Source organism: Pristiophorus japonicus, chromosome 3 (genome assembly GCF_044704955.1).
Source record: "Pristiophorus japonicus isolate sPriJap1 chromosome 3, sPriJap1.hap1, whole genome shotgun sequence".
Lineage (NCBI taxonomy): Eukaryota > Metazoa > Chordata > Chondrichthyes > Pristiophoridae > Pristiophorus > Pristiophorus japonicus.
Window position 1 is genome coordinate 49,596,105 of NC_091979.1, and position 14,489 is coordinate 49,610,593.

Sequence of the window (14,489 nt, forward strand, 5' to 3'; positions counted from 1 at the left end):
TTAGGGGTGCATGCAATAAAGGTGCAGCAGTTATCATGGGTGACTTTAATATGCATATAGATTGGGCTCACAAAACTGAAAACAATACGGTGGAGGAGGATTTCCTGGAGTGCATAAGGGATGGTTTTCTAGACCAATATGTCGGGGAACCAACGAGGGGGGAGACCATCTTAGACTGGGTGCTGTGTAATGAGAGAGGATTAATTAGCAATCTCGTTGTGCGAGGCCCCTTGGGGAAGAGTGACCATAATATGGTGGAATTTTACATTAGGATGGATAATGAAACAGTTAATTCAGAGATCATGGTCCAGAACTTAAAGAAGGGTAACTTTGAAGGTATGAGGCATGAATTGGCTAGGATAGATTGGCGAATGATACTTCAGGGGTTGACAGTGGATGGGCAATGGCAGACATTTAGAGACCGCATGGATGAACTGCAACAATTGTACATCCCTTTCTGGCATAAAAATAAAAAAGTGAAGGTGGCTCAACCGTGGCTATCAAGGGAAATAAGGGATAGTATTAAAGCCAAGGAAGTGGCATACAAATTGGCCAGAAATAGCAGCGAACCTGGGGACTGGGAGAAACTTAGAACTCAGCAGAGGAGGACAAAGGGTTTGATTAGGGCAGGGAAAATAGAGTACGAGAGGAAGCTTGCAGGGAACATTAAGATGGACTGCAAAAGCTTCTATAGCTATGTAAAGAGTAAAAGGTTAGTAAAGACAAACGTAGGTCCCCTGCAGTCAGAATCAGGGGATGTCATAACTGGGAACAACGAAATGGCAGACCAATTGAACAAGTTCTTTGGTTCGGTATTCACTAAGGAGGTCACAAACAACCTTCCTGATATAAAAGGGGTCAGAGGGTCTCGTAAGAAGGAGGAACTGAGGGAAATCCTTATTAGTCGGGAAATTGTGTTGGGGAAATTGATGGGATTGAAGGCCAATAAATCCCCAGGGCCTGATGGACTGCATCCCAGAGTACTTAAGGAGGTGGCCTTGGAAATAGCGGATGCATTGACAGTCATTTTCCAACATTCCATAGACTCTGGATCAGTTCCTATGGAGTGGAGGGTAGCCAATGTAACCTCACTTTTTAAAAAAGGAGGGAGAGAGAAAACCTGGTCAGCCTGACATCGGTAGTGGGTAAAATGATGGAATCAATTATTAAGGATGCCATAGCAGCGCATTTGGAAAGAGGTGACATGATAGGTCCAAGTCAGCATGGATTTGTGAAAGGGAAATCATGCTTGACAAATCTTCTGGAATTTTTTGAGGATGTTTCCAATAGAGTGGACAAGGGGGAACCAGTTGATGTGGTGTATTTGGACTTTCAGAAGGCTTTCGACAAGGTCCCACACAAGAGATTAATGTGCAAAGTTAAAGCACATGGGATTGGGGGTAGTGTGCTGACATGGATTGAGAACTGCTTGGCAGACAGGAAGCAAAGAGTAGGAGTAAATGGATACTTTTCAGAATGGCAGGCAGTGACTAGTGGGATACCGCAAGGTTCTGTGCTGGGACTCCAGCTGTTTACATTCTACATTTATGATTTGGACGAGGGGATTAAATGTAGTATCTCCAAATTTGCGGATGACACTAAGTTGGGTGGCAGTGTGAACTGCGAGGAGGATGCTATGAGGCTGCAGAGTGACTTGGATAGGTTAGGTGAGTGGGCAAATGCATGGCAGATGAAGTATAATGTGGATAAATGTGAGGTTATCCACTTTGGTGGTAAAAACAGAGAGACAGATTATTATCTGAATGGTGACAGATTAGGTAAAGGGGAGGTGTAACGAGACCTGGGTGTCATGGTACATCAGTCATTGAAGGTTGGCATGCAGGTACAGCAGGCGGTTAAGAAAGCAAATGTCATGTTGGTGTTCATAGTGAGGGAATTTGAGTACAGGGGCAGGGAGGTGTTACTACAGTTGTATAGGGCCTTGGTGAGGCCACACCTGTCGTATTGTGTTCAGTTTTGGTCTCCTAACTTGAGGAAGGACATTCTTGCTTTTGAGGGAGTGCAGCGAAGGTTCACCAGACTGATTCCCTGGATGGCGGGACTGACATATCAAGAAAGACTGGATCAACTGGGCTTGTATTCACTGGAATTCAGAAGAATGAAAGGCGATCTCATAGAAACGTTTAAAATTCTGACTGGTTTAGACAGGTTAGATGGAGGAAGAATGTTCCCAATGTTGGGGAAGTCCAGAACCAGAGGTCACAGTCTAAGGATAAGGGGTAAACCATTTTGGACCGAGATGAGGAGAAACTTCTTCACCCAGAGAGTGGTGAACCTGTGGAATTCTCTACCACAGAAAGTTGTTGAGGCCAATTCACTAAATATATTCAAAAATGAGTTAGATGTAGCCCTTACTACTAGGGGGATCAAGGGGTATGGCGAGAAAGCAGGAATGGGGTATTGAAGTTGCATGTTCAGCCATGAACTCATTGAATGGCGGTGCAGGCTCGAAGGGCCGAATGGCCTACTCCTGCACCTATTTTCTATGTTTCTATGTTTCTATGTCTAGGCTGGTCAAATGTCACAACCAGAACTAATTTATCAACAGAAAATAACACGTGATGAAAATCTTCCAATGTTTGTGCTGTCTTTTTTATTTTTTCTATTGTATTTTATAAACATTGCTTTCATGTATTCGTTCCATGTGCACTTCAAAGTATATCTTATAAAAAAACTCTTTAGCTTGACCAAAATAAATGTATGAATAAATAAACTCTCTTGTCGCTTTTCCAAAACCAAAGAATGCACTATGTGATATTGAGTGATATTTGTTTCTTAAATTCTATTCTGCATAAGTTTGCTCTGAGTGCTAATTATGTGTATACACCCTGCTCTGCACACCAAGACTGAGATTTCACCTACCAAGGCGAGTCTGTGGTGGCCGGGATCTTTAGCAAGGTTCCGGCCTACTGTTGGGCTGCAGTCCGTTCTCTATGAGTCATTTTACGTTGATGGGGCTTGTTAAGCCCACCTAGCGAGGTTCCCGGCCAATTAAAAGGAAGCAGGTCTGATGATGTCGTTTGATGACGTGTCATCATTCATTTTCTTTAAAGGGACTATGGCCAAATTGATTTTGACATTTGTGCTGTCAGTGTTCTACAGCATTGAGATGCTGCAAACATTGACGAGCACTGCACAAAGGTGCACGGCTGCTCCCTGGCTCTCCCATGACTCCCTCCAGATGCTTATGGAGGGAGTCACACCACACAGGGAGGTTCTCTTCCCTTCCTGTAGACCAACACAGCCTGGTTGCAAATTGCACTGGAGGACACAAGCAGGGACGTTGTCAGAAGGACCAGGCCACAGTGGCGCAAAACTTTCAATGATCAAAGTAAATGAGGAAATGTTACTGCAAAGCCACGCTTAACCTCATCCTGCTGTGCTACTCATCATAACCTAATCACTCTGCCTTCCCTACCCTACTCCTGCACATCCTTACTAACACCAACACACCTTACACCTCCACCCATCTCTCTCTAGCTACATTATCACTTCCCCATTTCACGAGCCACCCCTCACACTCACCCTCATCCCTGTCCAATCATACCAAGTAACAACACACAAGGGTAGAGACTTGGGTCTTTTAGCCAATGTTCATGTCAAGTTTCTGTCAATGTGTTGTCAAACATTGAAATCTTTATTTTCAACACTTTGCCTTTTTGGACAGAATTGTGTGCACCTTTGGAAGTGGCATAGTGAGTTGCAGTGAACGGTGAGCCGTAACGGTACCCCTGCAATGTTGATGAGTGTGTAAGAGTGGCTTGGACATTGTAGGGATGCTTTATGATGCTGGTGTGGGGTGTTGCCAACCACAGTGTTCAGTGCTATTCTCAACTTCTCAGATAATGATCTGGACAACATTCAGGCTTGGGCTGATAAGTGGCAAGTAACATTCACACCACACAACTGCCAGGCAATGACTATCTCCAACAAGCGAGAGTCTAATCACTTGACATTCAACGGCATTACCATCACCGAATCCCACACCATCAACAGCCTGCGTGTCACTATTGACCAGAAACCTAAGAGGACCAGTCACATAATTACTGTGGCAACAAGAGCAGGTTAGAGGCTGGGTATTCTGCGGCGAGTGTGTCATCTCCTGACTCCCCAAAGCCTCTCAACTTGCCTGGATGAGTGCAGCTCCAACAACACTCAAGAAGCTCAACACCATCGAGGACAAAGCGGCCCGCTTGATTGGCGCCCCATCCACCACCTTAAACATTCACTCTCTCCACCACCGGTGTACTGCAGCTGCAGTGTGTACCATCTACAAGATGTACTGCAGCAACTCGCCAAGGCTTCTCCAGCAGCACCTCGAAAACCCACCACCTCTACCATTTAGAAAGACAAGGGTTGCAGGCGCATGGAAACACAACCACCTCCACGTTCCCCTCCAAGTTACACACTATCCTGATTTGGAAATATATCGCTGTTCCTTCATTATCACTGGGTCAAAATCCTGGAACTCCCTCCCTAACAGCACTGAGGGAGTACCTTCACGACACGAACTGCAGCAGTTCAAGAAGGCAGCTCACCATCACCTTCTCAAGTGCAATTAAGGACGGGCAATAAATGTTGGCCTTGCCAACGATGCCCACATCCCATGAATGAAAAAAAAAACCTGGGGCATCATGTGCCAACCAGGGTGTACAGCGTCAACTGAAGTAAATCTGGCCTTGGTGAGCCCATCCCTGGCCTTCTGGGTAGCAATGTGGTCAGGTGCTGATGCCCAGTGTCTTGTACAGCAGCAGTTGATTGAGAAGTTTGGTGTTTTTGTTGGTGCTGCTGGTGTGCCTGGGGCTGCTGTGTTGGAGCTGATCCTGGTGGTATTCTGAGGACCAAGGTGAGATTTTTTTTCAAGGGCACCAATGCTGATGGAATAGATGGCAGGTGAGGTTGAGATGACAGAAGGGATCTGTCAATGGTGAGAGAATTGTTCCAAGGAAGTGACAGTGGATAGAGACTTTACTCCAAACACTTCCAGCCTGCGTAAAATTCAAATGTGTAATCAAATCCTGAAGGTTCCAACTTCTAGGGTTGGAAAGTGAATAGTTCTGACAAAGGGTCATCGACCCGAAACATTAACTCTGCTTCCTCTCCACAGACGCTGCCTGACCTGCTGAGATTTCCAGCATTTTCTGGTTTTATTCTAGATTCGGAGGGCCGAATGGCCTACTCCTGCACCTATTTTCTATGTTTTCCAGCATCTGCAGTATTTTGCTTTTGTAATGTAGTTTTAAATGGTAGCTTTTATATCACATTTGCAGCTGTCAACTATTCAGAAGAATGGATACTCATTGAAAACCTGACTTACTTACCTGATGTGATCCCTGAGCGCCGTGAACATAGAATCACAGAATCATAGAATGGTTACAGCATGGAAGAAGGCCACTCGGCCTGTCGAGCCCGTGTCAGCTCTCTGCAAGACAGCTTCAGCTAGTTCTGCTCCCCTGGCCTTTCCCCGTAGTCTTGCATTTTTTTTTCTTTCAGGTGCTTATCCAACTCCTTTTTGAAAGCAGTAATTGAGTCTGCCTCCACCACGATTTCAGGCAGTGTATTCCAGATCCTAAACACTCGCTGTGCAAAAAAGTTTTTTCTTATGTTGCCTTTGGTGTTATTGCCAATCATCTTAAATCTGTGTCCTCTGGTTCTCGACCCTTCTGCCAATGGGAACCGTTTCTCTCTATCTACTCTGTCCAAACCCCTCATGACTTTAAACACCTTTATCAAATCTCCTCTCAATCTTCTCTACTCTAAGGAGAACAACCTCAGCTTCTGCAGTCTATTCACGTAACTGAAGTCCCTCATCCCTGGAATCATTCTCAGAAATCTTTTCTGCACCCTCTCTAAGGCTTCACATCTTTCCTAAAATGCGGTGCCCAGAATTGGACACAATACTCTAGTTGAGGCTGAACCAGTGTTTTATACAGGTTCATCATAATTTCCACACTTCTGTACTCAATGCCTCTATTCATGAAGCCCAGGATCCTTTTTAATCACTTTCTCAACTGCCCTGCCACCTTCAATGATTTGTGCACATATACCCCCAGGTCTCTCTGTTCATGCAGCCCCTTTAGGATTGTATCCTTTAATTTATATTTCCTCTCCTCATTCTTTCTACCAAAATGTATCATTTCACACTTTTCTGCATTAAATTTCATCTGCCACGTGTCTGCCCATTCTACCAGCCTATTTATGTCATCTTGAAGTCTATCACTATCCTCCTCACTGTTCACTATACTTCTAAGTTTTCCAAGTCATTAACATATATCAAGAAAAGCAGTGGTCCTAGTACCCACCCCTGTTTAACACCACTGTATACCTTCCTCCAATCCAAAAAACAACCACTACTCTCTGTTTTCTATCACTTAGCCAATTTCTTATCAATGCGGCCACTATCCCTTTTATTCCATGGGCTTCAACTTTGCTAGCAAGCCTATTATGTGGGACTTTGTCGAACACCTTTTGGAAATTCATGTACACCATGTCAACTGCATTGCTCTCATCAACCCTCTCTGATACCTCATCAAAAAACTCAATAAAGTTGGTTAAACATGATTGCCTTGAACAAATCCGTGCTGGCTTTCCTTAGTTAATCCACACCTATCCAAGTAACTGTTAATTTTGTCCCTGATCACTGTTTCTAAAAGCTTCCCCACTATCGAGGTTAAACTGACTTGACCTATAGTTACTGGGTTTATCTTTACACCCTTTTTTGAACAATGGTTTAACATTTGCAATTCTCCAGTTCTCTGGCACCACCCCTGTATCTATGGGGGATTGGAATATTATGGCCAGTACCTCTGCAATTTCTGCTCTCAATTCCCTCAGCATCCTAGGATGCATCCCATCCGCTCCTGATAATTTATCTAATTTAGATACATCCAGCCTCTCTAATACCTCTTTACCAATTTTTATCTTATCAAGTGTCACTACTACCTCCTCCTTCACGATGTCTATGGCAGCATCCTCTTCCTTGGTGAAGACAGATGCAAAGTACTCGTTTAGTACCTCAGCTTTACCTCCATGCATAGGTCTCCTTTTTGGTCCTTAATTGGTCCTACCCTCCTCTTACTACTCTTTTACTATTTATATGCCTGTAGAAGACTTTTGGATTACCTTTTATGTTGGCTGCCATTCTATTCACTTACCCTCTCTTTGCCCCTCTTATTTTCTTTTTCACTTCTCCTCTGACCTTTCTATATATAGCCTTATTCTCGGATGTATTTGTAACCTGACATCTGTCATACGTGCTCTTTTTCTGCTTCATTATATTCTCTATCTGTTTCGTGATCCAGGGAGCCCTGACTTTATTGCCCTGCCTTTCCCCCTCATGGGAACATTCCTCAACTGTACCTGAACAATTTCCTCTTTAAAGGTAGCCCATTGTTCCATTACAGTTTTGCCTGCCAATCTTTGATTTCAGTTTATATGGGCCAGATCCGTTCTCATCCCACTGAAATTGGCCTTCCCCCAGTTAAACATTTTTTACTCTAGATTGCTCCGTGTCCTTTTCCATAGCTAATCTAAACCTTATGATAATATGATCACTGTTCCCTACATGTTCATACTGACACTTGCTCCACTTGACCGACCTCATTCCCTAGAACCAGATCCAGCAATGCCTCTTCCCTCGTCGGGCTGGAAACATACTGCTCACGAAAGTTCTCTTAAACACACTTCAGAAATTCTTCCCTTTCTCTGCCTTTAACACTATTACGATCCCAGACTGCATTAGGATAGTTGAAGCCCTCCATTATTGCTACTCTATAGTTCTTGCTCATCTCTGTCATTTCTTTGCAAATTTGCTCCTCCATATCATACTACTGACATTAGTCCAAGGAAAAGTGCTGGGATTTATTATTAAGGATGTGGTAACAGGGCACATATAAAATAATAATAAGATTGGGCAGTGTCAACATGGATTTATGAAAGGGAAATCATATTTGTCAAATCTGTCAGAATTTTTTGAGGTTGTAACTAACAGAATAGATAATGAGGAACCAGTGGATATAGTGTATTTGGATTTTCAGAAAGCATTTGATAAGGTACCACACAAGAGGTTATTAAACAAAATTAGAGCTCATGGGATTGGAGGTAATATACTAGCATGGATTGAGGATTGGTTAATGGACAGAAAACAGAGAGTAGGAATAAACAGGTTGGCAGGCTGTAACTAGTGCCGCAAGGATTGGTGCTTGGGCCCTACCTATTCACAATCTATATCAATGATTTGGATGAGGGGACCAAATGTAATATATCTAAGTTTGCTGATGATACAAAGCTAGGTGGGAATGTAAGTTGTGAGGAGGATGCAAAGAGGCTTCAAAGGATGCAAAGAGGCTTCAAGGGGATATAGACAGGCTAAGTGACTGGACGAGAACATGATAAATAGAATATTATGTGGAGAAATGTGAAGTTATCCACTTTGGTAGGGAAAATAGAAAAGCAGCCTATTTTTTAAATGGTGAGAGATTGGGAAATGTTGGTGTTCGGAGGGACCTGGGTGTCCTTGTACACACATCACTGAAAGTTAACATGAAGGTACAGTAAGCAATTAAGAAAGCAAATGGTATGTTGGCCTTTATTACAAGAGGATTTGAGAATGAGTATAGACATCTTACTGCAATTATATAGGGCCCTGGTGAGACCACACCTGGAATATTGTGTACAGTTTTGGCCTCCTTACCTAAGGAAGGATATACTTGCCATAGAGGGAGAGCAACAAAGGTGCACCAGACTGATTCCTGGTATGGGGGGTTTGACCTATATGGAGAGATTGAGCAGACTAGGTCTATTGAGCAGCCTCTGAATCCGTCCTTGCAGCGCCGGTAAAATTCCGGCCAAGCACTGATTTACTGAATTTCCACAGAAACCTCTAGTTAATTATATATTTTATACACATTCCTTCCTTTAAGAAACTTTCAAATGATCACAGTGTTGCATCCTACTAAACAGTACAAACTGTTTATTCTGTAAGAATGCACTGTAATTCCATGAAACAAAACCTCCATGCAAAGAATGGTATTAGTAAATTAGTAGAAAAGAAAAATACAATCAGACAGCCATTATGTTCACATATTGATGTCTGTCTGCTGCTCTATTGGATACCTATCTTTTCAAATGAATGCTTTGCTGTAAGGCAATGGTATTCACTAAACATTTGCATGAGGCCATGCCAATTATATGCTAGGACATCTGAATACTTTTGTACTTGAGTGTACTAGTAGCACTTTATTCCTTTTTACAGAGTAACCAACTTTAATCTCATAATGACAGGGGCTAGAACAGATGGAAGAGGAACTTAGCAATGTTTGTACAGCTTGCATTTATCACAAATTCTGGTTGAATAACCTTTCATTTTGAATATAGCGAATCAAAGAATCGCTCGTTCTTTACTTATGCACAGCTGATATATATGGCATTTATTATAAATGAAATAAATAAAGCATGGCAAGCTTTATTTGATGTGATGTGATATTGAGCCAAATGGTTGATAGTTTGTGTGCATGCGAGCTGAGTACAGGATCAGATTTGGCTGTCAACATTCCTGGTCTGATGCATGAAGAATGCACCTTCGAATCAAATACACTCGTAAGAGTCAGGGAGACAGAACCCTTGTAATGTGCTTACTTATTTGCTAGAACTTGCCTTTAACCAAAGTCCATCAGTTCTGCCGGAAAAAAAAACGCAATTAATATGTTTCCTTGTAAATATGCTGAAATGCACTTTTAAGTAAACATATTTACATGAATATAAAGTATTTTTCTGTCCAGTGAATAGGCACTAAAAGCTGTAACCAGTTTTGTGTCTTGTACTTGTTGCATCAATTGTTGCTATCAGTTCTGTTAACAATCAATTTCTATTAGGACCGTTGCCAAGATTATACATTCACCAGCCCAAATGACACATTCACTTTCTACAACATGCCCTTCTTATGATAATATATGTTGGCTTATCAGCCTGGGCATAGAAAGCTAAAACATTGTATATTATAAGTAGTGCAGATGACTTGCATTTAAAGTTAAGATGCACAGCTCTCTGCCAAAATGTTTGTCACCGCACAAGAATTTGCTGCATTGACTTTTATCTGCATTGGGTAATATATTGAAGATATGTCAGTAGAGTTGAAATGATCATACTGGTAAAACATTATTTATCTTTATTGGGCATTTCAGAGGTCAATTACTTTTATTGACAAATGCCACTGAATGTTTAGAAGCAGATGAATAAGTTTAAATATTAACAGGAAATCTGTTTCAAATAACCATGCAAAAAGGACACTGTTTGACATACCGTATCTTTTTAAAGGTTTGTAGAAAAAGTATGTCAAGGTTTTATTTTCATTTAATAGGGCCTGAGAGACAGATTGAATCTTTCTCCCTTTACTACATTGCTCCACTGGTTTGAGCCAAATATGGTTTAGGAACTCATCCTGCATAGGAATAGTTGGTTGGCTTTTATGTCAGGAATAGTCTATGCCTGCACCTAACCCTGCACAAGTCACCGAACCCATAGTATCTAAAGGCAGTGAGCCCGCAGTGAATTGAACAAAGAAGTGCCCTCCCATCTATGCAGGTACATGGGACAAAGTCACAGATGAATGTAGCTATCCAGTTGCTTTAACAGTCACCCACCACGTCTACTCCCTCAGCTATGGGAGCACAGAGCAGTGGGCATCTAGTCAATTGACTTGACACCTAGAAGCACATTGTCAAAAAAATGGGAAATGTAGCAGAAAAATACATTGAATACTTAGAAGACATACAAACAAACACCATGCACACTCATATACTGCAGAAGTGATTCTGTGCTCCCAAGTTGGGAAGCTTTGCTCCTAGGGAGTGCCAGTCACAGATCGGAATACAACATTGTAGCCCCAATTCATTGTCCTGTGATCCTTGCAGCAATTCTCCTTGCTACAAACCCAGTAACATAGAATTACCATTTACATTTACTGGACTACAATTAAAAAATTGCACAGTGTAGCTAAGTTTTGGTCTTTTGTTCTTTTAAGCTGCAAACAAATAGTTATTTGCCAAAAGATTACAACAAACTAAATGCGTTTTGTTCACTTTTGAGATAAAGCAGAAAAAGAAACTGTCAGTTCAGCTGCTATGCTGCCCAAATACACAGCTCACTGAACATGGCAAAGTACCAAGCAATAACATCTTCATGCATCTGTTTCCCTGATCTACTACTGGTGCCTGCTGCACACCATCGTCCTCCTACTGTTCCACGGACCACTGCTCCTCTCCATGACTACGGTAGGCAGCATAATATTTCAAACATCTCTAGTGCATGTAATAAGACTTCCTCTGAACAGTCCCAAGTTTTTTTTAAAGAATCCCAAACATCTTTTTGATGGAGGTCCTGGTTTATGCATGATATCTGCCTATGTAAGGGATGTGAACATCAGCCATGGGTGCCCACACACTGACCCATATCTTCCAGAAGCCAGCCTGCATTATCCTTCCTTCCTTCTATCTCAAACAACTGTGTGACATTTGATTTGTTCAGAATGAAACCATTATATAGACTCCCGGACTCCTTGGGAGCTGTGCATTAGTTTCTGGTGGAAATTGCATGCAGTTGATTAATTGATATTAGGGGCAATATGCATAAAGCTCTGCTCCAGGGGTACAGCTTTGACGAATTTACCCCAATATCCCTTCAGTGAAAGTGGACTTCAGTTGTCTGCTTAATCCAGCAGTGGTGACATAATTACTGATTCTGATGGTAGCCCCCTGTAATGTGTTTGCTTCATGGGTTCTTTGCTTAAGCATTCATAGCAACTTATTGCTATTAAGAAGTAGTTGGTTTATTAGCATGCCTCACCATGGATGATCTAGACCCAACTGACTGGAGTTTTATTGAGCCTTGTGACCATCACATGTCTGGCTAAGCCACTCACAATGCAACAGCTCACAGGTGCATACACTACACCCCCTGCTCCTTCCCCGCTGCTCTGTGCCTGGAAAGTTTCTGTGGCATGAAAGATCAGGGCAATCGTGCAGTTTTGTTGTGTCTGCAGGTCTTTGTGCACCAGGGAGTACATCTCAGTCACAGTGTCCCACGTGAGCCAGAGCCTCATCATACACTGCACCACTGTCTTGCCCATGTGACTGAGTTCTTTGAGTTAGGCCATCTTACTTGGGCAGATGGTTCTACCTGTTGTTTCTCACCTATGCTATCTGTTGCCTTAGGTCATTCTGTCCTGAAGTTAGTGAATGCTAACGGAGTTGACAATGGAAGTAAACAACATCATTACTTTTCTCTTATTTCACACCTGAGGAGAATTATGTTGGGCGGGTGGGGGTGAATTTCAATGGGGTTCTCCCGCACCTCAGCCATAACTTCAGCAGAAGAACCATGAAAACCCCAGAAAACAGTGTAAGTGGTGTTTATGCCATTTTTCTGAGTTTTTGCAGTTCTTCTGCCAAAGTTGCAACAGACAAGTGGCAGAACCACTGTGGAAATTCCTCGCCCCAATTTGCTTCATAACGCAGCCTACACTGAACTCGTAACACTCACTAACAAGCACTTAAAAATCTTTCATTCACATCTCTTAATCAGCTTCCTCGGTGATGTAAGTTTCTATGAATCTATAAGAAGTGTTTCCTGACAACATGCTCTCTTGTTCTGGGCTCCTCCACCAGACAAAATAGTTTCTCTCTATCTACCCTATCAATTCATTTCATCATCTTAAACACCTTAATTATATCACCCCTTAATCTTCCATACTCGAGAGAATACAAGTCAGGCTATGCAACCTTTCCTCATAATTTAACCCCCACATCATTCTGGTAAATCTGCGCTGCACTTCCTTCAAGGGCAATATATCCTTCCTGAGATGCAGTGCCCAGAACTGACGCAATACTACAGATGTGGTCTAACCAGAGCTTTATGCACCAGTTTTATGAGGGATTTATGGTGAAGAGAACTGAGGCCACCGGAACTCATAAATTTATGATTCTTTGAATTTTAATTTATACTTACATTGCATCTGTACTCATCGTCATAGGCGGTCCCTCGAAACGAGGATGACTTGCTTCTATAGCAAAAAAGGATAAGTTCACAGGTGTTCCAATGAAGGATCTAAAGTTCTGAACTACATCCTGAAGGGTGGAAGATGCCTGTGCTTGGATTTTTTTAATGTGTGGTGACTGTTGCACACCAGCCACCACACGGGCTTGACAGAGTTAGGTCTTAGTCCAGTGGCAAGGATTAACCAAGACAAACTGGAGACCTGCTGTGCTGCACGGACCTAGCGTGCACACATATCACAGTGTGGGCTGGCCCGTGCTGCCCCGGGCCCCGATCACATCGCTCTACAGTCTCTCGCCGCTCCTTCGCCCCGACCTCACCACTCCTGCTGTATCTGCCCATGCTCCAATCACCGACCTGGACCTTGATGACGTCACTCTTCTCTGCCTTCGCAGCTCGCACTGCTGCCTGAAGTTGCCTGCCTCCACGCTGCTCCTGGGCCTCCGCACGACGCTTGTTTTATGGTCCCGACCTGTTGCTGGTGTTCTCACATCTGTATTATCACTTTTGTGAAAGTGTAAAGTGATTTGGGGTGAACATCAATGAAAAAATGGCAGTGTGATTCAAAAGGCTACTAAAGCCTTAAGGTCTGAGATCTCTGAGAACAAACAGTTTAAGATTGGTTGAAGGTTTATAAAGAGAGCAGTATAATTGTCTCCGCAAGATCCTGCAAATCCCCTGGGAGGACAGGCGCACCAACATCATTGTCCTCGACCAGGCTAACATCCCCAGCATTGAAGCACTGACCACACTCGATCAGCTCCGCTGGGCAGGCCACATAGTTCGCATGCCAGACATGAGACTCCCAAAGCAAGTGCTCTATGCACAGCTCCTTCACGGCAAATGAGCCAAAGGTGGGCAGCAGAAACGTTACAAGGACACCCTCAAAGCCTCCCTGGTAAAGTGCGACATCACCACTGACACCTGGGAGTCCCTGGCCGAAGACCGCCCTAGGCGGAAAAAGTGCATCCGGAAGGGCGTTGAGCTCTTTGAATCTCAACAGCGTGAGCGTGAAGAGGTCAGGCGCAGGCAGCGGAAGGAGCGTGCAGCAAATTAGTCCCACCCCCCCATCCCCCCTTCCCCTGACAAATGTCTATCCCACCTGTGACAGGGCTGTGGCTCTCGTATTGGACTGTTCAGCCACCAAAGAACTCACTTTAGGAGTGGAAGCAAGTCTTCGTCGATTCCAAGGGACCGTCTATGATGATGATAATTCCAGCCTTAGGCTATTACTTTGGATGAATGTAGTTCCAAACAATATGGGCAATAGGTTATTTTGTAAAGGGTGAATTCAGTCTATTCAGAATCAACACAAGATAAAGTACTCTAATGAACTATTATAAAAGCAAATTAGTTGAGGAACAGCACCTCATCTTTCGTTCAGGCACTTTACAGCCTTCTGGACTCAACATCGAGTT